Here is a 22,629-nt window from a genome sequence, read left to right as displayed (position 1 = left end):
TCATATAGAGAATTTAACAGCACTCTTTGGAAAGAAAGTTTAAAAACAAACTGTGCCCCAGCAAAAAGAGTCCTATGGCACTAAAAACATTTACAATAAAATAATTTGAATGCTGCAGCGTAAATTACGTAAATGTTTTATACTTGTATAGCGCTTTTCTACCTTCCTTGAAGTACACACACCTATTCACCCACTGATAGTGGCTCTGCTGGGGCCAACATAAAACCACCAGGACAGAAGCAATGTGAGGTCCAGTGTCTTGCCCAAGGACACTTTGCGACATGGATGGGAAAGCCAGGAAACCAAACTGTGCAATTCCAATTAGATGCTGACCACTCTACGTCTGTACCATGGCCGCCCTGTTAACATTATTGGTTTGCCCTGTGTTGTGTCTCATAAGCATAACTTCATCCTTTTGTGTTTACACCTTCAATTTTGAATTTGTCAATAAAAAATATAATAAATTTCAATCAATGTTTTTTAAGACTTGTTTTGCCAAACACACAAAATAGCTCTTGAACTTATCAGTCCGTTAACACCTGAATTATTTTACATTTTATTACATAATTGATAACTGTCCCTAAAAGAAACTTGTGGAAAAATACAGGGAGCTTCTGGGATCATGGAATAAACATGACTTGTGATGACAACAGTAACACAGATGTTGGTGTTACACAACTAGAGTTGTTTATTTGTGTCAGTGCCAACAAGTTCTCAGTGCTGACAGTCCTTGGTTTGCTTCTTTCGCTTTGAGATCCTGCTTGTTAAGTTACTTCAATTTTTGAGTTTCTTTGGAGTTCAGTGTTTTTTTTTTCATGTCTCAGCTGTGCTTTTACTCTTTTTTCAGCTGCCTCTTCCCTTGTTCTCCCTCCATCTGCACCTCGTTCTTGACAACAGCAGCTGGAGCCACAGAGTCAACATCAGGTCACCCTCAGTTAATCCAGAAAGTTTCCGTTGTGTGCCAACGGTTAACATCAGAAATCTCTGAAATGAATGAGCAAATCTGTGCAGTGTGTTACATAACTGCAGTGACCAGATGCACCTCAACGAAGAAGCTAATCCATCAAACCACATTCTGCTCCAAAACCAGCTACAACCGCATCTCCAAGCTCCCTGTTTTGAAATGAAAAAGGTTGGAACACTGAATGGAAACTCAAAATTATTTTAAAAAATACAGTACAATGAAAAGGTATGACAGGAAAACTACTTCTACAAAAATTAAGTCTATAAAACTGATTTTGTTTTTTAAAACTTTAAATGTTTTGTTGGAGAACATTCGACCCACATCAACAGCTTTTGTTCTAGTCTGTCTTTCAGATTTGGAGAAGTATTGAAACTTTGTGACATTTTCATTCTCCTCTAACTACTCTGTTGGGTTTGTTTTTTTAAGCAAAATCATTCTGATTATTTATGGCAAGCAAAAAAAAGCCACCGTAGGCCCCCTCCTCAACCCTAAAGACTCACAGGAAATACCTTAAATACCCACAGACTCACAACCAAGAAGGTTTTCCCATCTGCAGTCAGTGCAGAAGTAAAACCAATTCCTTTACCCATCAGTGTTTTAGTTCTTATTACATGTATAGTAAAAGAAATAAGCCCAATAATATGCACTTTTTCTGTAGTACAGCTGCTTTAAATGCAGTCATAATGAAATCAAATTAAATGTATAATTTGTGAAAAATCCTAATGTACAGATTGGAATTTGAGAGAGAAAAAGTAAACCTTTTCTGGATTCATTTTTAAAGTAAAACTAAAAACAACACAGGACAGGTTGCTCAGTACCTCCATCTGCATCTGTAGTGGACCATATAGGGCCTGCACATGTTTGCTGCACAAGTCTATTAGTTTAGAGGTGTGTTTAAGCCTTAATGTTTCGTTTATGGGGCATAAAACATCATTAAAGTAGTTCCCAGATCAAGGCTACCTAACAGCTTTTGGCTGAACATCACACATTTGAACCCACTGCCACAGCAACGTTACATTTAACAAAGTAGGAACTTGAAGTAGAGAAATTTGTATGAAAAAGTCATTATATCAATTAGTTTGATTGTGTCAGAAGACCACCAACAGCTGCAGCTGAGTGATGTGACGCTTGTGTTGCACAGCTGTCTACACCCCCTTCACAACTGTTATCGGACAGAGCTTCTCAGGGAAAACTACAGTTATAGTAAAAGCCATTATTCCCATCAACTGCTACAGTCTGTGTCCCAACTTTAAAGAAATATAGCAGCCAGGAAACACAGCCTATCAAGAGCAAACATACAACATCAAGAAATGACATCTGTTAACAAGGGTTTTGATAACCTCTTCAGAAATTCACTAGACCTCAAGGACTGCATGTGAGACACAATCAGAGATAGAAGTGCTGCACCTTTTATCTGAAGTTCACAGGCATTTAGAGCCAACAAACCCTGAATGGGAATTCCTCACTCCCTGATAAAGCAAATGAGTTCTTGAATCACTTTGCAACAGTCTGGGGAGCTAGAGAGAGACCAAAGGGTAACACCAGGTATTAGTAGGCTAATCCCTTACACTTCACAAGCTGTCTGTAGTCCAGGTGTATTTGTATGTAATGGTGCATTAAGCTGCTTCCGGTTGCCATGGTCTGGATGGCAACCTAATTCTGTTACAGTCAGAAGTCCAGATCAGAGTTAAGTAGAACTATACGTCCAAACAACCTTTTTTTTTCTTTCCACAGTGAGAGAAAACGTTTGCAGACAGCACTAAGCTAAGAATCAACATTCCACAACACACTACAAACAAAGGCAAGAGTTACCGACACCAACAAAAGCACTGACTAATACGAACAAGACCACTGGAATTTACTGTGAGCTAGCTAGCATTGTCAAACAGAACAAACCATCATCAGCATAGTTAGCTCTAACTGACCATAGTGTTCTTAGCGAGGAGAAGAGCAAAAAGACCAAAGGATGACTGACATGATGGGGGTATTTTGGTAGGTGGGCACCATAAACTTGAAAATTTAAGGAAGTCTTTCACAAAACATGACTAGAGGTATTTTCAGTCAGGACACATGACATCCCATACCATATGTTTTGTACAGAGCGAGACCAAAAGGTCGTTTTTTTTCAGATCAATTTGCTTTTTCTTTTGAGTAAAGCCATTTGGGTGAAATCACAGAGCACTATCAGACATCTCCAGAAGTCCACTACTCATGTTAATCACAGTGAAGGAAGATCAGACTAAATTCTAGATGAAAAGCATGACTCATTTATTTTCAGTTATAGTCGCAAATGTGACAGTGACTGTCCAAATTAACCCCGGTGCACCAGAACAAATGGCCACCAACTGTCCTCTCCTTTAGTGAACCTAAGCAGTAACAATTTCTGTCTCTGTTACAAATCACATTAATAAAAGGAAGATGTTTTTAAATCCATTCCTTTTAAATTTAATAAGGAGGACTTTGTAAAAAACTGTAAATTGCCAACAAAATAATCATAATTATACGACTGGCAAACTGTCTTAAAAGTTACTTAACAGTATTACAGCCCACTCTCTTCTCAGTTATTCAAGAACTATAAACAGAAAGCATAAGACAAGACTAATGACCAGTCTGCCTCAGCCTGTTGTTTTTTTATGGCAGATGGTTGGCTGAATTCACTAAGAGGATTAACCGAAGCCCACTCTCTTCCACTATACATCTTTTTAAGTAGCTGAGTTGGAAATGTGAGGCAAAGGAAACGCATCTTCACCTCACCAATGACTCACTCAATCAATGACTCGCTCTTTCTATTACTGGTACTACAGCTGCATCAATACAGTAGTATTCATAGCCATTATCTATGTTTATAGCTATGCCTGTTGTTTTGATTTTTTTGGCACGAGTGTTAATGCATTATTTTTGTTGTTTCCATTTTTTACTTTAAAAAGTAATAAGAAAAAAAAAGAAAAACATATTTATTAAAAAATAAGAAAAACTGAATTTACTTTTAAGAATATGCTTAAGCCTTAAGCAGTCTCTCGCCTCACAGTGAGAAGGCCCTGGGTCGAGCCCCAGTTGGGACTTTTCTATGTGGAGTTTGCATGTTCTCCTCATGTGCGTGGGGGTTCTCCAGGGATTCCGGCTTCTTACCATAGTCCAAAAACATTCTTCAAAGATTATTTAGGATCTCTAAAGTGGGAGTAATTATATGGCCCAGCAACAGACTGGTGACTCTGCATTGTGCAGGGTGGGTAAAATAAGCAACTCGATAGGCTAATAAATTGTTGACCATCCTTTTTTAGCAATAACTTTAACCAACCATTTCCCGTAGTTGTAATTCAGACCTGCACAATGGTCAGGAGGAATTTTAGACCATTCCTTCTCGCAAAACTGTTTCACTTCAGCAAGATTCTGAGGATGTCTGGTGTGAATCGCTGTCTTGAGGTGATGCCACAGCATCTCAACCAGGCTGAGGTCAGAACTCCAAACTGGGCCACTCTATTTTTTTAAATTTATTTTTCATTTTTCTATATTTGTTCTGCTGAAGCCCTTTTTCTGTTGACTTCTTGCTGTGCTTTGAGTCATTATCTTTTTACATCACCCATCTTCTTTTTAGCCTTGGTTGGCAGAGAGATAGCTTTAAGTTTCCTCCAAAATGTCCTGATAAGCTTTGAAATTAATTTTTCCAGCAATGACAGCAATTCATCCAGGTCTTGAGGCCGTGGTGCAGAGGTAGGGCAGTTGCCCCATGACCGTAACATTGTAGGTTCAATTCCCGCCTTGCACGCCCATGAGTCGATGTGTCCTTGGGAAAGACACTGAACCCCACCTTGCCTCAGGTGGTAGGCGGGCGCCTGTGTTTGGCAGCGGAGCCGCCACCAGTGTGTGAATATGTGAGTGAATGTGTGTGTGACTGGGTTAATGGGTCTGTGACTGTGAAGCGCTTTAGGCCTTGCAGGTAGAAAAGTGCTATATAAGTATACGTCATTTACCATTTACGCCAAAGCAGCCAGAAACCATGATGACCCTTCCACCACATTTCACAGTTGAGAATAGGTTCTGTTGTTGGTGCGCTGTGGTTTTTTTCTTTGACTAATCATTAGTGACCTGGTCAGTGTGTACCCTGCCTTTGCCCAACAGTAGCTGTTGCAGCTCCAGTAGCTCAGTGAACCCAAAACTGAGACTCAAAAACTGATAAACGGCTGGAACAATCATCACTTGCTTTACTGCCCTGTGAAGTTGTGTATGTTATGTTCAATAAAAACACATTGTTTGTGTGGTAGCTTAATCAGACTGTGATTTTCTATCGTTGTGATTTTGATAAACATTTTCGGTTCAAGGATGTATTTTAGGCAACAATTTTTAACAAAAAACTTTGTGAAATAAATATTATTATTTGAAGGTTTAATTGTTTTACAGCCTCAGACTGATGTAAACTGTGTTTATTAAAATGAGTCCTGTATTATGATTCAGTTGCAATGTGTCCTTGTTTTATATGGTGGATCTCTCAAACTCGACAAGCTGCAGCTGAACATTGTTTAAAAGTATGCCATCCCTGTGTTCTTGTTCATGACTAAGAGAAAACACAGGAATCAAAGGGCAGGGGATGTTCAAACCATTTACTGTATCTCTTTAATATTTGTAATCCAAACAGACATATTTGGGGATGACATATGAGAATGTTTTTGTGTGTGAGTGTACATGTGCGTGTTTGACTGTGTCCAGCAGTTTGAAGGGATTTAAGGGCCTGGGAACTGTGTGGACATCAAAATGGGCTTCCTCCCGCTCATCTCAGAGTCATGGGAAACAACATCAACCAATAATAACACTATTAGTGAGCTGCAAGCTCCCAATGAAACATTCCACTGGGTATCACATACAGTAAGGGGGGAACTACAATACCCTTAGTTAGATGCAACTTTATCTTTTTTGCAGAAATGTTGTCAACATTTAGAAAAAAAACACATTTTATTTTTTGAAGATTTAATTCTTTTCACAGGCTTCTCCCTTGAACCAATATCACAAAGAAACAGATAGAAAAGAGACAAAGTGTTACCAAAGTAATATATCCGTGCACACAGGTTTAATTAAATCCAAAGAGTCCAAAATAATGTTGTCTATTTGAGGCATCCTGCCACTAAACATCACCTAAATCAACCATGCTGTTGTTCCTACTCCGCTTACATTGACAAAATGATTTCCCTGTGTGTTAAAATTTGATATTAAATGATTATTCTTTCAATACTTGATAATACCAAGGGGATTAGTTTGGTGCTTTTAAAAGTATCAAACTCAATACCCAGCCCTTCATCTGCTGTTCCAGAAAACTTGTGGATTCATAGCAATAATATCTGGCCACAAGTCTAATTTGATATTTTTACATATCACTTTCTACACTTCGTGGAGTGACATCTTCTCCTGAAGCTTCTGTGTAGTAGGAAGTAGGCTTGGGCAGACCTGATGGGAGCTGCCCATCATTCCAGGGACTCTGGCATCCATGTGTGATGCATCGAAGCATGATTTGGATTAAATCCCTCCAGGGGATCAACAAATAATTTTTCTTGCCCCCCCCCCCCTTGATTTCACCCAAACTAACTCTAATCTTCTAATTTGGAATTCTCGCTCTAACTCACAGACAGACATGTAATTCTTCAGATGTTTTATAGCATCAAGTATTTTAGTCAATTGGCCAGAAGGGGTTCTTCTGTATGTATTTTCACCAATATCCAGGCAAGCTCTCCAGTAGGACTCTAAGAGTTCTTGCCCCTGAAACATATTCCTCAGTCCTAAAGGGAACCTTCTTCTACTGATGTCTCTTGAACAAATCTAGCTGTGCATATAACACTTCAAGGAGCTGGACCACCCTTAGCTGGCTATAGGGCGTCAATTAAGAAAATCCTGTTAAATGGAAGATGGGTACTATAGAAGAACACTCTTCAACAACTGTCCATCTATTCATCCGTCTTCTATTCCCATCACAAATGTTGCTGGAGTTTTACAGGTCAGTTTTTTAATATTTGGGCAGTTTGCCTTTTGAGCCCATGGAAGGGACTACCTTTAGACTTTTTACTTTGATGACAGCTCTTGTGCTGGCAGTCACTTCTTTACACAGGTTCAGTAAGTCATAAGGACTAAACACTGTTCAAACAACAGCTGTCTTGCTGGGTAAAGGTTGAACACTTGGAGACAAACTCAATTTATTGTGGATCTGGTACTGTATTTTAAAAGAAAAACACAAGATAACGGTGTTAGCTGCCAGTTTCAGCTTCTCTCCCACCGGACAATGATACAAGAAAAGGAGAGGGCAAATGAGTGCTAAGCATATACAGGGTTCCCTTGTTCATTGCCACACTGAAAAAAAAAGAAGATTTTTTTGGCCCTGTAATGATTATTTCAATTATCTATATAAATCCTACAAAAAAATATTTCTAATTGCAGATTATTTATTTTCTCAGGATGTCAGCCATCGAGCAGGGAAAGAGGACTGCAGTAATCACTTGATGAAGATTCCCGTGGTCATCCCAATGTGACACAAGACAACCCAGATCCTGTGTACGTGTCAGTCATCATTGAGGGGACAGAAGTTCTGGAGGACTGCAGAAGTGTGACAAATGCTTGCCTCCTACACATCGGTGTAATCCATGCAGTCAATTTCTAATGTTAAACAAAAATGTCTGTCAAATATTACTTAAGCTGCAAGTATTTTTGGGTGGAAAATATGGAATTATCAGTTAATAGAACAGCAAAAAATGTTTACTTAATCCAATTCATGTTAACTAATATATCATTTAAAAATATTACCTAATAATTACATAAAATATAACACACAAAAATGAGTAAGATCCACAAAGAAACATCTTTTGCACAGATTAGTTAACCATGCGCACGGTTAATCAGATATTTTTCCTTTTTAACCACTGGCACCTGGAGTGCTCTGTAAAAAAATCCCTTATTGTGTGGAAAAATGTCCTGGCTTTTTTAAGTAAATGCCACTCCAAACTTTTTTCAGTGCATTTATTTTCTAAAATTAACCTGCCATAGGTGAAAGCCACAAAGTAGGATTACTTTGTTGTTTGAAAACTTTAAAACTTTTCACTACACATTTTATAAACTTTTCTCATAGAGTAATGAACATTTTTCAGTTTTCAAACCTTCATAGAAAAATAAGTCCAGGATTACAGAATGAAAACAAATATATGATTGAGATGAAGATTTATGTACGGTAACTCTGAACGCATTCTGTATACAGGAAACATGGCACGGAGGAGCTTGATTGACAATATTCTACAGCCAATCAAGACACACGACACTGTGTGCAGTTTAAAAAAAAAGCATAAAGATTAAACTGGAGAAATTGCATGCAGTGAAAAAAGGTAAACCATTATATATGGAGGAAACAACGGTGAAGGTTAAACTCTGTAAGGAGAAGAACCCAAGGAGAGGCTAAAAAGTCCATCACTGAACACAGAGGAGAAAGAAACGTAGGGACAAACATTTTATGTTATTGAAGCAAAAAGATGGATCTGGGTTACATTACATAACTACAGTTCTGTGAGTTTATGGATGACCACCATTCACATTGGTCATCCTGACATTTGTTATTTAGAGCTAGAAGATTCCAAAAGGTCATTGTGAGACGCTGCATCATATTTATTGCATAGCAAAAGCAGCACAAAGCCTACACAACCCACATGAATTTGTTTTATATTAGATACTTGTGAATATTCAAGATTCAAGATCATTGTTATTTGTTATTTATTGTTATTCTGCCTCAACAGTTATCCCAAAAGATGCAGCATCTTGTCTTGCTCCAATTGTGTGTTTGTGTGTAATTTAGTGCCTAGGGTGTGTGCTGTAAAAACACATACAGTAACATGCAGTCCTGCCTGGCTGCTATTTTACAGACAGGTGCTCGTACAGCATACTCAGATGCTGTTTTCATTCCAGTGGACCCAACGGGCTCAAGAATTTACAGCAGCAGAGGCACAGTGAGTAGAAGCTGGACTAATAAAATGCCCGGCACTCAGTCTGATATTTCCAAATCCGTTTCTCTATAATGTCAAGTTGATCTCGATATTTAACCATCACCAAGCGGACCTTTCCATCAACACCAACATCCCTGACACTGTCACTGAGGATCACTGCTTTGTTCACGTCCAACCAGACAGAAAACTTGCTGAAGCAAAAAGGTGGTGGTGCTTGTGTGTCGTGTTCAAGAACAGCAGGTTCACTGTTGCAAACATAGTAGAATCCTTGTTTACTGCAGCCTTGGATTCTGTCCCTGAACATTGTAAATTTATGAAAACTGGGTTTTTTAACTGATATCCAATCAGATTAAGATTGGATATCCTTAAAGAGCATCATACTCTACAGTGTCTTTGATTTTCACACTAGCTGGACTCTGCCTATTTACTCAACATTTTGTTGTAGCTGTGTGGATTCAATCTGCATCCAGTTTAATGTCTAAAAATATTTCCTTGTTGATATTTTTAGCTTTCATCTTGACTTTGTAGGAAAGTTAAAGGAAAATCTGTTTATCACACTAACATGGTCCTTGCAAAATCCAGTGTAAAAAGAAAATGTAAGTGTCTCTATAAATTTTAGATAAGAAAGATTCAACAAGACGAAATTTTTAATTTGTGGAGTTTTTTCTGATTTTTGAAGTCTCATTCAAGACAAAAATAACACTTACAAAATATGATAAAATTCCATTTCAGACCAGGTCCTGTGAGAAAACTACCACAGAGAAAACTTAATTCAGGCTCAAATTGTCCTGCAGAGCAATGAAAAAAGATACAAACACACTTTTTGATTAGTCAAAACCTAACAAAAATGTTTCAGAATGTTCAGTAGCAAAGCTAAATTGCACAACTGTAGCACCAAAAACAATGTGTAAAATATATAAATACACATTGGTTCAAGATTTATAAAGATGCTAATCACAATATTTGAGAGCCTCCGAACATGTTCAATCTCAGACTGAAATAAAGGATGATTCTCCAGCAAAAACAACAAAGGTCAGCAGCAACAGTCAAAACTACCAGCAGAAATGCTGAGAATCTGCTTTTAGTTCCTGGATTATTCACAGGATGCTGACAAAACTGTTTCTCAATTTTCTGTTTGTCCTGGAAAACTTGAAAATAGAATTTATCTGTGGTTTTAATGTTTTGTTTTTAAATGGATCTGATCAAACAGTTTAGTGTTCTCTTTTATTTATGTTCTCTTGAAACTTAAAAGCTTTTGCTTTAATTGTCTGTTTAGTTTGTCAATAAATTCCTTTTCTCAGTCATCTGAAAAAACGTGCATTATGTTCCATCAGTGCATCTGTTATGTTTAAAGTATGATAGATAATAAATATTTCAATCTAAACAACCTGCTGATGATTACACATTACTATTATGAGCAAAGTGTTCAAATCGGACAAATATAGTTATTGGGATTACATTGTGATATATATTTTTGCCTGATATGACAAACCTACGTTGTGATAGAAAATTCTATATCGCCCAGCACAAAGTAGTGTATTTTTTATAGCACTTTACTACCATCTAAGAAGGCCAAAAGCACTTTACAGTCACAATCAGATTAACCCGTGTTATAGCGAGGGATCACTTTATCTGCACAAACAAAGAGGCTGATCAAAGAACTGGCCTGCATTAGCGTTTTTTCAACATTTTTTCTTATAGTGGTCCAGAACGCATTTGGTGTAATTGCTAAACATTTCAGTATTTAGGTAAAATCCTGTGTGTGCACTATAATTGTTCTAAACAGCTTGACGTATAACAACAACCACAATAAAACAAACTGCAAACCAAGTTTACAGCACAACTCCTTTACAATTTTGCATTCACACCAAACGCGATTTGCGCGTCACAACCATGTCCATTGTCTATGTTTTAAGATGTGTCTAAGCTGCTGCTTGAGGCTGGTTCATAAGTGTTTTAATGGACCTTACGCTACCACCGCGTGGGGGAGGAGCTACAGTCAAAGGATTTTCTCAACCTCATCATGAAGGACACGGATGAAGGGACTTTAGGTTTATTTACTTTAAAGAGATCTACAAAAGACTCGATGAGCTGCGCACGTCTCCGTGTCTGAGTTCATGAGATCATTCAGTGTGTGAATGGCAGGTGCTCTCAGCACTACATCCATGTCTCTGTGATCCAGTTTGAAGACTTACTGTCCGGCACTGTGGCAGGAGAAAGCCGCCGCTCTGTCTGTCCCCAGGGAGAGGGGGCTTTACTGCAGCAGGGGACACAGTGTCAGAATTTAAAATAAAATAAATTCTTCTTTTAAGTATTTTTTATATATGGGAATGTCTTAAGTTTAAAGATGCCAATAAATCTTTGTTATCATAAATAGGCCTCACTGAGCAAATGTTTGGATGAGATATATATTTATACAGTATGTGTGTTTTTCAGGTTTTTTTAAGAAGAAATCTTGCTCTGTAATCAGCTCTTGCAGGTCAAACCCTAAAGTTTTGGGGGCATCTTTTTCAATATTGGATCATAGGGATTTATTTTCTGTTGCACTGCCTGTCTTCTTTGGTTAATGAAAAACAATTTTCCTTTTTCTTTCAGTTTTGTCTCCTCCTTGCTCTGGTCTTCTGCCAGTTTTGCCAACTATATTAACTTTTTCTCAAATACTCAAAACTTCTCATTTGTTTTTTCACTGATATTTAGTTTATTCAGGCTGAATTTCGTTTGCAGTCTGAAACCTTCCTCTCCCTCTTCAAAACTGCGAACGAAACGTAACATTCAAAGTTGTACTGCAAACATTACCAAGCAATAAACAAACATCACGTGCATATTATCTTTTCACAGTATTTTTGTTTTTCTCATAAGAGGTCTTATTACTCAAATTTATTTACAAATCAACACAATTCAGTCAAAGACCCACTTTGGAAATTGTGTTTTTGTTGTTTTTAACATGTTCTTGTAGCATATTTCTCACGATGAAGGACATATATAAAAAAATTCAGATTATTTTTTTTGCCTCTGAGTAATTCTTTATTCAAATTGTTGTGAATCAGGAGCAGATGAAAAAATAATGCCGGAAAGAATGGAATAATGTGCAAACGGATTGTAGTTTGTTATGTGCAAACTACAAACAGCAGGCCACAGGCTCCCTGCTCTGCTCCATTCTGATCATCCACTTTCAGACACATAAATCTATGAACGTCTTTGTTTTTCTCGTCTCAACTGGTATCCGGTTCAAAACTGTACGTCTGGTAGCTCTGGTATTGGTAATGTTGGTTGTAAGTTAGCAGAAGAGTGTGTAAACAAAGGCATTATGGGAAATGAGCGCTGGCTTAATCGACGCCAACAACTCAGAGGGGAATTTCTGATATACTCCTGCCGCTCTGCAGAAACTATGTCCAGGAAAATGACATTATTTTTTAATTTTGCCTCAAACCGGCATAATCATAACTAAAAGACCACTGGGAATGCTTTGACAATAGATCACAAGATGATCGGAGTGGGACTTTAAATATCAAAACACTAATAACACCTCCATTCCAAAAACCAAATTGTTGTTTTGGCTGATCATAAGTGTATATTTTTAACAATGACAGTACAACAACGTACGCCTTTTAATTAAAGGGGGCTGCTTTGTTCCTGGTCGGTGAGAGCGGCTCCGGCTCGGCTGAATTTTTATAGCCCCGTGAGTGAAAGCAGAAGCACTGGTGTTTACGCACGATGGTGTTTTCATTCTCCCACAGACAACACTGTACGAAGAGTGACACCACAGACTGTCCTAGGCCTGAGCATATTTCACACACCACTTGTGACCAAAACAAATATTAATGACCTAGTGGTTGGCCTGTCTGTTGACCATACATGGAATGCAAATTCTGGCTTAAAAGTTACTCGAATAAGGAGAAAATTGCTACAACAAAACTAATAATAGAACAAAAAAAAAACTTGACTGAAGCCAGCCCTTGTAGAAATTTCATTCCATCAAATGACATCATCTCAGACTCATTGAAACGGGCCAACAGCAACTGACAACAGTAGTTTTTTTACTTTGTAGGATTGTTGCCTTTATGTTTAATACTTTTAGACTTTTAATAAAGAATGCAGCATGGGAGTTTTCAGTGTCTGAAAGGCTCTGAAGAAGTGGCAACCCCCCTGTGGAGACACATGGCTTCAGTCTGAGTGCAGCAGAGAAAGGAGGGGACAAAGCAAATGCATGCAGAGAGATACTGACAGACATTGAGTCTGTAGAGCCCATGCTGCCTCTGAATAAAATGTCACACAAGGGAAACCTAAACCCTTCACTGGTGCCATGGCAACGCAATTCCATAATATTATAGGTAGGAAAAGGCAGGAGATTCAAATATAACTCAGCAAAACCAGAGTGAGATTCAACATCTGTATTGTTTGTGTATTGTGGCTTTGTAGATGTCATGTAACCCGTTTTAAATAAGCAGGTTGATTGTGTAACTCGCAGATTCACATTTTATCAGGAATCATTTCCTGTTACATCTGTGATGATACAACACTTTTTCTAAAGCTCTTTGCTCCCGCAAAACAAACCAACAATAAACAGAAGGAAACATTGTTTAATTGGCTCATTTATAATATTCACTAATTAGTTAGAAGGAATTTTCCTTTCATAAATCTGTCCTCTTAGTCTCTCTCTGGATTTAATTTTTAAAATTGACTGTTGGACTTTTCTCCACTGACCTGTTAGACATATTTCTAGATATTCTTAGACTGTGTCACTTTAAAGGTAAATAAGCCTTCTGCTGTTGAATCAAAAGACAAATCTATGCAACCAGTAAACACTGCTCTTACGACAGGTTTTTTGTAGATCAATCTGGAATTCAATGTAAATAGTTATATTTCAAAGGGCCTGACTCACAAATACCCTCTCTGAAACAAGCCACAATTATGTGTTGTATGTCTGACCAGTTAAAATCAAGTTAATCATCAGGTCACTCAGCTCCTCCATTATCGGTGAAATAATGCCCCTACTTACATAAATGTCATACTCCAACAGCAGCTAGCCCGAGAAACTGCAGAATCATTTTAAGTAAAGGGCTGTTCGCTGCACAGGAATGGCTAAAGATATTTGCAAACCAAAGAACACTGATGTAACATCTCAGAACTGAATGTTTCAAGAAATACTGAGACAAACAGGGTAATGCTGTGATAGAAAACAGCCGAAGACGTAACAATGCTTTTCTGCTGTGACCCTTGGACAACTGCCCAGGCAGTGTGGGTGTCTGGAAGAGACATGCCTGCTTGCTCATTCGCTCATCTGCTCAATAAAACTGGTCTGAGGCTGCTGTTACCTTCCTTTCGTATTTACTTTGGTAAACTCCCACATGAAGCCCCTGTTCTTGGTCCCTCTTGCTGTCCCGCTTTGCAGCCCACTGACTGTTTGTTTCATAAGATTGTCCTTGCAGAAAAAACTTCCCACCTGTTCTTTTATCCTGCACACTTCTCTGCAAACTTGAACATGTTTCAATCATCCCAGGAATGGGGAATGGCTCCAAATTTTAACATCGCAGTAAGAATGTGCTTCTTTTATTATATATAGATGTAGACTCAAACAAATCAATCGATATGAAATAGTTCTCATTTAAATTTCAGAAAACATTAATTAACCCATTAACCCCTAAAGTTTGCTTCAGAGCCTCCTGCATTTATAAAAGTCTGTTGGTGGTAATTTAAACTGAGGGACTTTGATTGGCAACCCCTAACTTTAACTGACCTTCAATAATCTAACAAATTAAGCACTGTTTTAAGTTTTTCACTTGTACCTTTACTTTTGTTAGATAAATGATGGTTTTAGAAACGTTTCCTATCTGTGTCGTTTGACAGTAGTTGGTCATTCCTAGCATGTGGCTACAGTTCTATTCCTGAACTTGTTCTGTTGCTCTTGGGCTGTTTCAGTCTGTCTTTTCTCTACAGTTGTCAGGACTTGTCACACAAGTCCTCAGTCATCTGCCTAACACACTGACAGTCGTGATGTGCTCCCTGCTGATGGGAAACTGCTACCAAGTTGAACATGGAATTGGTGCTTTTCTTCTCACTTTTCTTTAAACACATAAGATGCAAGTAAATCCTTGTGGTTGTTTTCCGTTTTACTCTCTTTTTTAATTTTAGGTTAAGACCTGCTGGTATGTGAAAACTGTGAAGCATACACCAGACTGAGACTATTTAATTCATTAGTTTTGGTGCTAACTTTAGTTTGAAGTGGGGTCCACCCTCTGAAGACTTTATCATTCTGCTGGGGGACTTCACTGCACACAACAACTGGCACATGGCAAGCGGGGTGATTGGGGGGAACAGGCTCCATGATCAGAACCCACAAAAAGATCCAGAACTATCTTTTTCTTGTCTACAGCTCAAGGATGGATTTTGTATTCACATCATCACATCACTGTTGAATGAGGTGAAGAAAGGGTAGGCTAAGCTTTCTGGTGTTCATCACCTGGTGTTAAACTTCTAGATCAGATAGTGGGTGTTGGAAAGGAGGGTTGCTTCACAGGGCAACTAACAAATCCCTTACAGATGAGGCCCCTGAAGGCCCAGGGCAGTGTGAGACATCTTTCACACTTCTACATCTTCCACACGGAGAAGACTTTAGGACTTTAGTGAAAAGATCTCTTCATAGTCAGGCATTATGGACATGCCCCCCGAGGTACATCCATGCAACAGATCCAGGACATGATGGAGAGGTCATATCTCTTGGATGACCTAGGAAGCCATTTGTATTCCCTCTGAGCTTATTTACTGAGACATTAGCCCCCGTTACCCAAACCCTAAATAAGTGGTGTAATACATTTACACAAACTGCCTGACCCACTACCACACTATAGAGCATTAAGTGAGGTTCTGCATCCTGCCTCAAGACACATAACCTGTCATAGGATGATTAAATCAGGAAAACACAGGAAATAAACTTTGCTAATCGTGATTTGCAGTTGGTTTTTAGCGAGACAACAAAGCACCGCATCTTAGAGACATGTCCTTTGAAGTGGAGCAATGGGTCAGCCTCAGTTGCAACCACACTGGTTGTAATGCTTGTCTTAGGTATGCCCAGCTCTGTAATTCTTTAGTCAGATCTGAAAGTAGCAGTGTGTAAAGATGTCACAATACAGAAACGTGGTTACATTATGAAGTTATTGTTTAGAAACCTTCTTAAACATCTGGGTTGTTCTGGAGTTCAACCTTTTTAACAAAATAAGATATTTACAAGCCGCCAATTTTATTACTGAGATTGACCAGTTTATATCATTGTTGTATTAAAAACTATTAGGATTTTTTTATTAATGCATTTATTTAGTCATAGAACACATTGGCAGTGTCAGTTACATTTAACTAGACTTATTCCAGTAAAAGCAGAGTGTAATCTCTCAGAATTACCATGATCCCAAAGATAAAATCTGCATTACACTTTGTTTTGTTATTAGTATCTGAATTGTGCATTCACTCATACTGTACTGGAGAGCAGTTTATGTTTTAATTTAATGCTGTAATGCTTTATGACTCATTCTAATCATATTACACGATTAATATTGCACTGTGGCATGACTGTAGAGGATAAAATTGCAAATCAAATATAGTAGTAGCCTTACCCCGACCTCTACTGAGTCTTCTAGCATAGGTCCACTGAAGGACAGATCACAGACTTAGAGCCAAATCTAAAATTAAACATGATGAACTTGAGAGGATAGGTAAAATTTATACAAAGAATAACCATGTCAATCACAAAGTATAAATATTAAGATATGAAGTTAAACATTTCATACTGCTCCTACTGCTGCCAACATCACCTAGCTGGAGAGTTTGCACAAAAATACTGATGTAATCAATAAGAGGTTTTAAAAGAAATCCAAAAGGCTTTATGGGAAACACATTACACATTCAGATAATGTAACACCTCAGGCAGATGGGTGGTGCAAAGCCATGAAGAGTCATGGTGGCATCAAACCAATCTGCAAATGGAGAGCTTCTCCTCACACATCACTCCCCACGCTTCCTTCAGCTTTATCTGGCTGGGTGTAAAAAACTACAGATAACTCTGGTCTGCCTTAGAACCAGCACCATCATCAGTACCTTTTTGTACACACAAAAAAGTTTTAGTTCAAAACCAAAGAAGGAGATTTACTACACACATCCACTGTTAAGTGTTTGTCAAGTTCAAAATAGAAGTCCCTCATTCACAGTCATCTGAGGAAACAGTATTTCAAGGACTGCAGTTTCCTGGTCTGAGAGGCTGACTGAGCTTCAGAGGCCCAGTTCAGGTCCAATACACAGCACTTTTACTTAAAGGTCTTTTTACTTACATTAACTGTAATGCAGCCTTTGCAAAAGCTGTAGATGCAGTTCTGTCATCTACATAAACACACAGGCCAGAGAGAGCTGAAGTTGAAGATATTCTCCTGCTTTAGCAGGTGACTGTAGAAAACAGGGATATTTAGTCGGAGAGGGAAGGATCGCTGGTATTCACATGAAGCAGTAAATACTAGAGGCTGAATGTTACATTTGACTGAAAGTTTGTGCGTCAGGGATGAAGGATTTCAGGTTATTTCATCCTTCGCTGACCACTGACAAACAATCATCGTTCTCCGTTATTGTTCCGACCATCACGTCATGTCCTGAGGTAGGTAGTCTGCCAGTGCCAGTGAACACGCTTTGATTGATGAGTGAAAAAACAAAAAAAATCTGCCAGTAATTTGACTCACTCACATTCTTCTGGGAGTGGGGGCTTCAGTAGGCTGTGCTGAAGCGGTGTCCTTGGTTTCAGCAAGGAATGCAAACAATCCTGTCTATCCTTCCTGGGAAAACCGAAGGACAAATAGAGACACTGTTTCCCACACTGTGTTCGTGTTTGGTAGGGAAGATGAGCCACACATACACACAGAAAAAACAACCAAACAAGCCCACAAGTGGTTCTTTACTTTCTACCCTGGTTGAACTTCAGCTGTCATTCTGCTCAGCACTAACATTTGGGCCGTCCAGTAATCCTAAAGGATTTTGTTTGCTGTGATTGAAGTGTAAAATGTCTGTTGTTAGGACAATGGTAATTCAGAGGTAATAATCTGCTTATTCTTGAAGCTTTCTTATTGCGGTCAGATCCCAGAGAAAGAAGAAAACCAACTATCTATTGGTTACACAATCATCAGAGAAAGCTGTCAATCACACAAACCCCAATCAAACACTCCCAACACCTGCTTATTAGAGTTCCCACCACATACTTCAGACATGAGCTGCTTTATATAGTACGACATTTTGAAAATCTAGAAAATTGTGAATAAGAAGTGAATACAGTCAGAAAAATCTAAAATGTGAAGATTCCATCACAACCCATGGTTTCCATCACAACCGTGGGAGTGCTTCCAGATTGCAGTTGGCTCATCCGTGTTCCTGTACCTCGTCTCTGGCTCGCCTCTACTACTGCTCCTACACCTGGCTGTGGTTCCTGTCTCCGGCTCGACTCGCGCCCCCGACCGTCCCCCCAACTCCATCTGGATGAAGCTCGTCTGCTGGACTTTGTAGTTGTAGGGTTAGATGAGTTAGTTCTTCTCTATGAGTTCTGGTAAATCGCCCGTCCGTCCTGGGGGAGGATCCCTCCTTCATGTGGGCACCCCTGAGGTTTCTTGGTTTTTTTCGGGATCCATTTTTTTTAGTTTTTCCTTACCGCGAAGGGGGGTCTAAGGGCAGGGATGTCCAGTTTAGTATAGTCCGTTTGTTTGTTTAATTTAGTATTTACCTATTATATTCTATGTATTCATGATCCTTTTGATTTTATGTTTAACTTTTTAATTTATACGAAGCCGACTGTTGTTGTGAATTTGGGCTATACAATTTCAAATTGAATTGAAAATAAGGTCTGGGTTGTGAATGGGGGTCCTTTTGCTGTAAAACTGGACTTTTAACATGACAGCTGAGGAGAAACTGCCTAACTTTGGAACCAGCCTCCAGTGGCCACTTGAGAAACTGTAACATTTGATATTTCAAGGTTAACTTCCAACTGGAGAACAGAGGGTGGGGCTTGGGGTGTAACTGGGTGGAGCAATAGCTTATCAGACCTCATGTCTGTGACACCAAATGTGACAGAGGGAGGTCTGCTTCTGTAACTGTTAGGCAGAGATCCAGCTGATCTGGATTTTTGTTAGTTATTCATCTCAACAATACATTGATGTTAAGATATACATACAGATACACTGCTCTTATCAGCAGGTACATTTATGCGGTTCCTCTTGCAACTTTTTTTTGATCTGAGAGCTTCTTAGACCATTTCTGATAGTGATGAAGTCTTTTTTGGTAAAATAAAATGCTGATACTATTAGTGACTCAAAATGGGGGGGGGGCAACGCTTTTTGTCTCCCCCTGTAGCTCCGCCCCTGATATTAATATTGCTTCTGGCACACAAGCTAAAAGTCAGGTTTTTCTGTTCTTGCTGCATAAATAAAGTTTATCCTGAAAAAAGATTAAAGTACTTTAAGCAGGCATTACATTTTCAAAATTCGTCTTACTTGTTGACCTGCCTGTCTGCTGACAGGAGCAGGTAACGGACCAATCACACACGCTTCACTGAGGAACCCAAAGCAGGCCGTCAGCACGAGAGCTTCCCTGCTCGCTCCGATGATGCTAAGCCAGCTGTCACCGAGCAGCCAGTACCAGATCGAGAGGTGAAAAGAACAGGGACATTTCACAAAAACTCTCCTGCTGTCACATAACAAATGTATTATTTCCTCTCAACTTCTATCAGAGTTGGAGATGCTTGTCTGATTAAATGTTCCATCTATCAATTTTCTTAACTCACTGTATCTCTTTAGGGGTCACGGGGATGCCGGAGCCTATCCCGGCTACTGTTGGGCGAGGGTGGGGTACACTCTGGACAGGTCAGCAGTCTGTAGCAAGGCTACACAATCCTGATTAAACGTTTAAAAAAATAATATTTAAAAAAACAAATGACAGCAAGCTATTGTCGAAGTCAATTTAAGATGAAATGAATCCTGCAAATCTATTCTGAATAACGTTGATGAAAATGATCATATCAATAATCTGTTTGACAGCAGGACAATAAGTTTTATTGTGATTTCTTAGGTTTAATCAGTTCTGATCATTTTATCCACAACAGTAAGTTTACGTTTTTCCTCTGGCTAATGCTGTAGCAACCAGATGAACCCAAAGAGGTCTGGACTTTCTGAGCTGTCAGTGCTCCCTGGTGGTCAGAGCAGATTCTTCTGTACTTCCTCTATTGTTGACTGGAGTCTACCTGCTGCAGCTGTATCTGTCTGTGTAAAGAGAACAAATGTGACATTTCTGCATCTGGCTGCAGGGATGACCTGTGACCTCAGGCTCAACATCTGGCTGCAGGAATGACCTGTGACCTCAGGCTCAACATCTGCCTGCAGGGATGACCTGTGAACTCAGGCTCAACATCTGGCTGCAGGGATGACCTGTGACCTTAAGCTCAACATCTGCCTGCAGGGATGACCTGTGACCTTAAGCTCAACATCTGGCTGCAGGAAAGACCTGTGACCTCAGGCTCAACATCTGGCTGCAGGGATGACCTGTGACCTTAAGCTCAACATCTGCCTGCAGGGATGACCTGTGACCTTAAGCTCAACATCTGCCTGCAGGGATGACCTGTGACCTTAAGCTCAACATCTGGCTGCAGGAAAGACCTGTGACCTCAGGCTCAACATCTGGCTGCAGGGATGACCTGTGACCTTAAGCTCAACATCTGGCTGCAGGAATGACCTGTGACCTCAGGCTCAACATCTGCCTGCAGGGATGACCTGTGACCTTAAGCTCAACATCTGGCTGCAGGAAAGACCTGTGACCTCAGGCTCAACATCTGGCTGCAGGGATGACCTGTGACCTTAAGCTCAACATCTGCCTGCAGGGATGACCTGTGACCTTAAGCTCAACATCTGGCTGCAGGAAAGACCTGTGACCTCAGGCTCAACATCTGGCTGCAGGGATGACCTGTGACCTTAAGCTCAACATCTGGCTGCAGGAATGACCTGTGACCTCAGGCTCAACATCTGCCTGCAGGGATGACCTGTGACCTTAAGCTCAACATCTGGCTGCAGGAAAGACCTGTGACCTCAGGCTCAACATCTGGCTGCAGGGATGACCTGTGACCTTAAGCTCAACATCTGCCTGCAGGGATGACCTGTGACCTTAAGCTCAACATCTGCCTGCAGGGATGACCTGTGACCTTAAGCTCAACATCTGGCTGCAGGAAAGACCTGTGACCTCAGGCTCAACATCTGGCTGCAGGGATGACCTGTGACCTTAAGCTCAACATCTGGCTGCAGGAATGACCTGTGACCTCAGGCTCAACATCTGCCTGCAGGGATGACCTGTGACCTTAAGCTCAACATCTGGCTGCAGGAATGACCTGTGACCTCAGGCTCAACATCTGGCTGCAGGGATGACCTGGGACCTCGGGCTTTACCTGCAAACCCCCTCCACCTTCACCCAGCAGAAAATGCCTCTCAAAGACTCGATGCTTTCAGAGGTGAATTCACCAAAGCTCTGAAGAACGAGCCAAATGTGTGCAAATGTGTCAGTGTAGTAACATGTATTACCACGGTGTGTTAAAGTAAAACACACCTGGCTTCGTCAGCTCACGTGCAGGGTTAGTGGAAGTTGACGGCTGTCCACCAGGATGCTCTGTCTGTCAGGGTAGACGGAATCAACCAACAACCGTGTTTTTACGGCCGCTTTCGTTTTACAGTTGCAACTTCTTCAAGTGGTTCGACACTGGTTTGTCCCAGCAGCCGTAAATGCGACAATAGCGGTTCGGACGGAGACACGCTGCTCACCTGCAGCCGTTTGCCTGTCGGGGAGGACGCCGCGGCTCTTCGTTCACCTGGAAATCAGCAAACTGATGACCAGCGCTACGCTTCACGCACCCACAAGTGTCAGTGCGTGCAGAGGAACGCACAGTAAACGTTCTGCGCGGGAAGAGGGGTGACTCGTGTTTAAAAAATGCGTTACTGCTCAAACAAGAAAAACAGCGACAACGAATACCCATTATCCGTAACATTTGCATTATTAGATAACAAAACTCCTTTTTTATTTGTCTGTCAGAGCTTAGATTTTTTGGGGTTATTAATATATGTTTTCGTGTTCACATAAATTGTAGTTGGCTGGAATAAAAAGCAGAGTGAGGCTCTGTCTGATGCTCTTCTTCAGGCACGATCTGCGTGACGTTATTTTCTACCGTTGATTCTTTGCGCCGCCCAGTGGACAGATGATAAAAATGCCATTTCTGGATGTAAAATAAAGTAAGTGGTAATAAAACAGTCAGACAGGCAGAGTCTCTACATCAGAGGTGTTCTAACTTTTGGCAAAGAAGACCAGATTTAGTGATGTGTAAATGTGTGGGGCCAGCATTCAGCCTGCGTTCTTTGAACCCTGATAATGATATTAAATGCAAATAATTATTTAATTGATTTTTTTTTGCAATAGCATACTTTTTCATTTCTTTACATATTTCATAAATATATCCAAAGACCTTTTTTTCTCTTTGTAACCCTTGTGCTATCATAGGCAATTTAACGTTGGGAGTTGGGTCATCTAGACCCACTAGACAGTGCCCTGACCCTTTTTATTTAGTGATTTGTGATCTTCACTGGTGTCCATGGATTACATGAACTCTTTCCACCTTTATCCACCTTTGTCATGGTAAGAATAACACGTCAA

General features: G+C 39.9%; 1 protein-coding gene across 7 annotated transcripts in view; it reads right to left on the bottom strand.

The window, feature by feature from the left end:
• The window catches only part of ncalda (neurocalcin delta a), a 71,887-nt gene extending 50,003 nt beyond the window's left edge, over positions 1–21,884 (bottom strand). Inside the window, exons 1-2 of one of the 7 annotated variants that reach the window (XM_078933831.1) lie at positions 21,747–21,839; positions 17,650–17,738 (exon numbers count right to left, since the gene is read on the bottom strand). The gene's annotated coding sequence lies outside the window, so the exon portion shown is untranslated. Of the gene's footprint in view, positions 1–17,649; positions 17,739–21,534; positions 21,709–21,746 lie in introns of those variants that run through there. The other 6 variants (XM_078933829.1, XM_078933830.1, XM_011484877.4 and 3 more) reach the window with 6 other exon arrangements.
• Between the last annotated feature and the right edge of the window lie 745 nt (positions 21,885–22,629).

This window comes from Oryzias latipes, chromosome 16 (genome assembly GCF_053564925.1).
Source record: "Oryzias latipes strain Hd-rR chromosome 16, Olatipes_Hd-rR_3.1".
NCBI classification, from domain to species: Eukaryota; Metazoa; Chordata; class Actinopteri; order Beloniformes; family Adrianichthyidae; genus Oryzias; species Oryzias latipes.
This window is presented reverse-complemented; position numbering and strand designations above follow the sequence as displayed.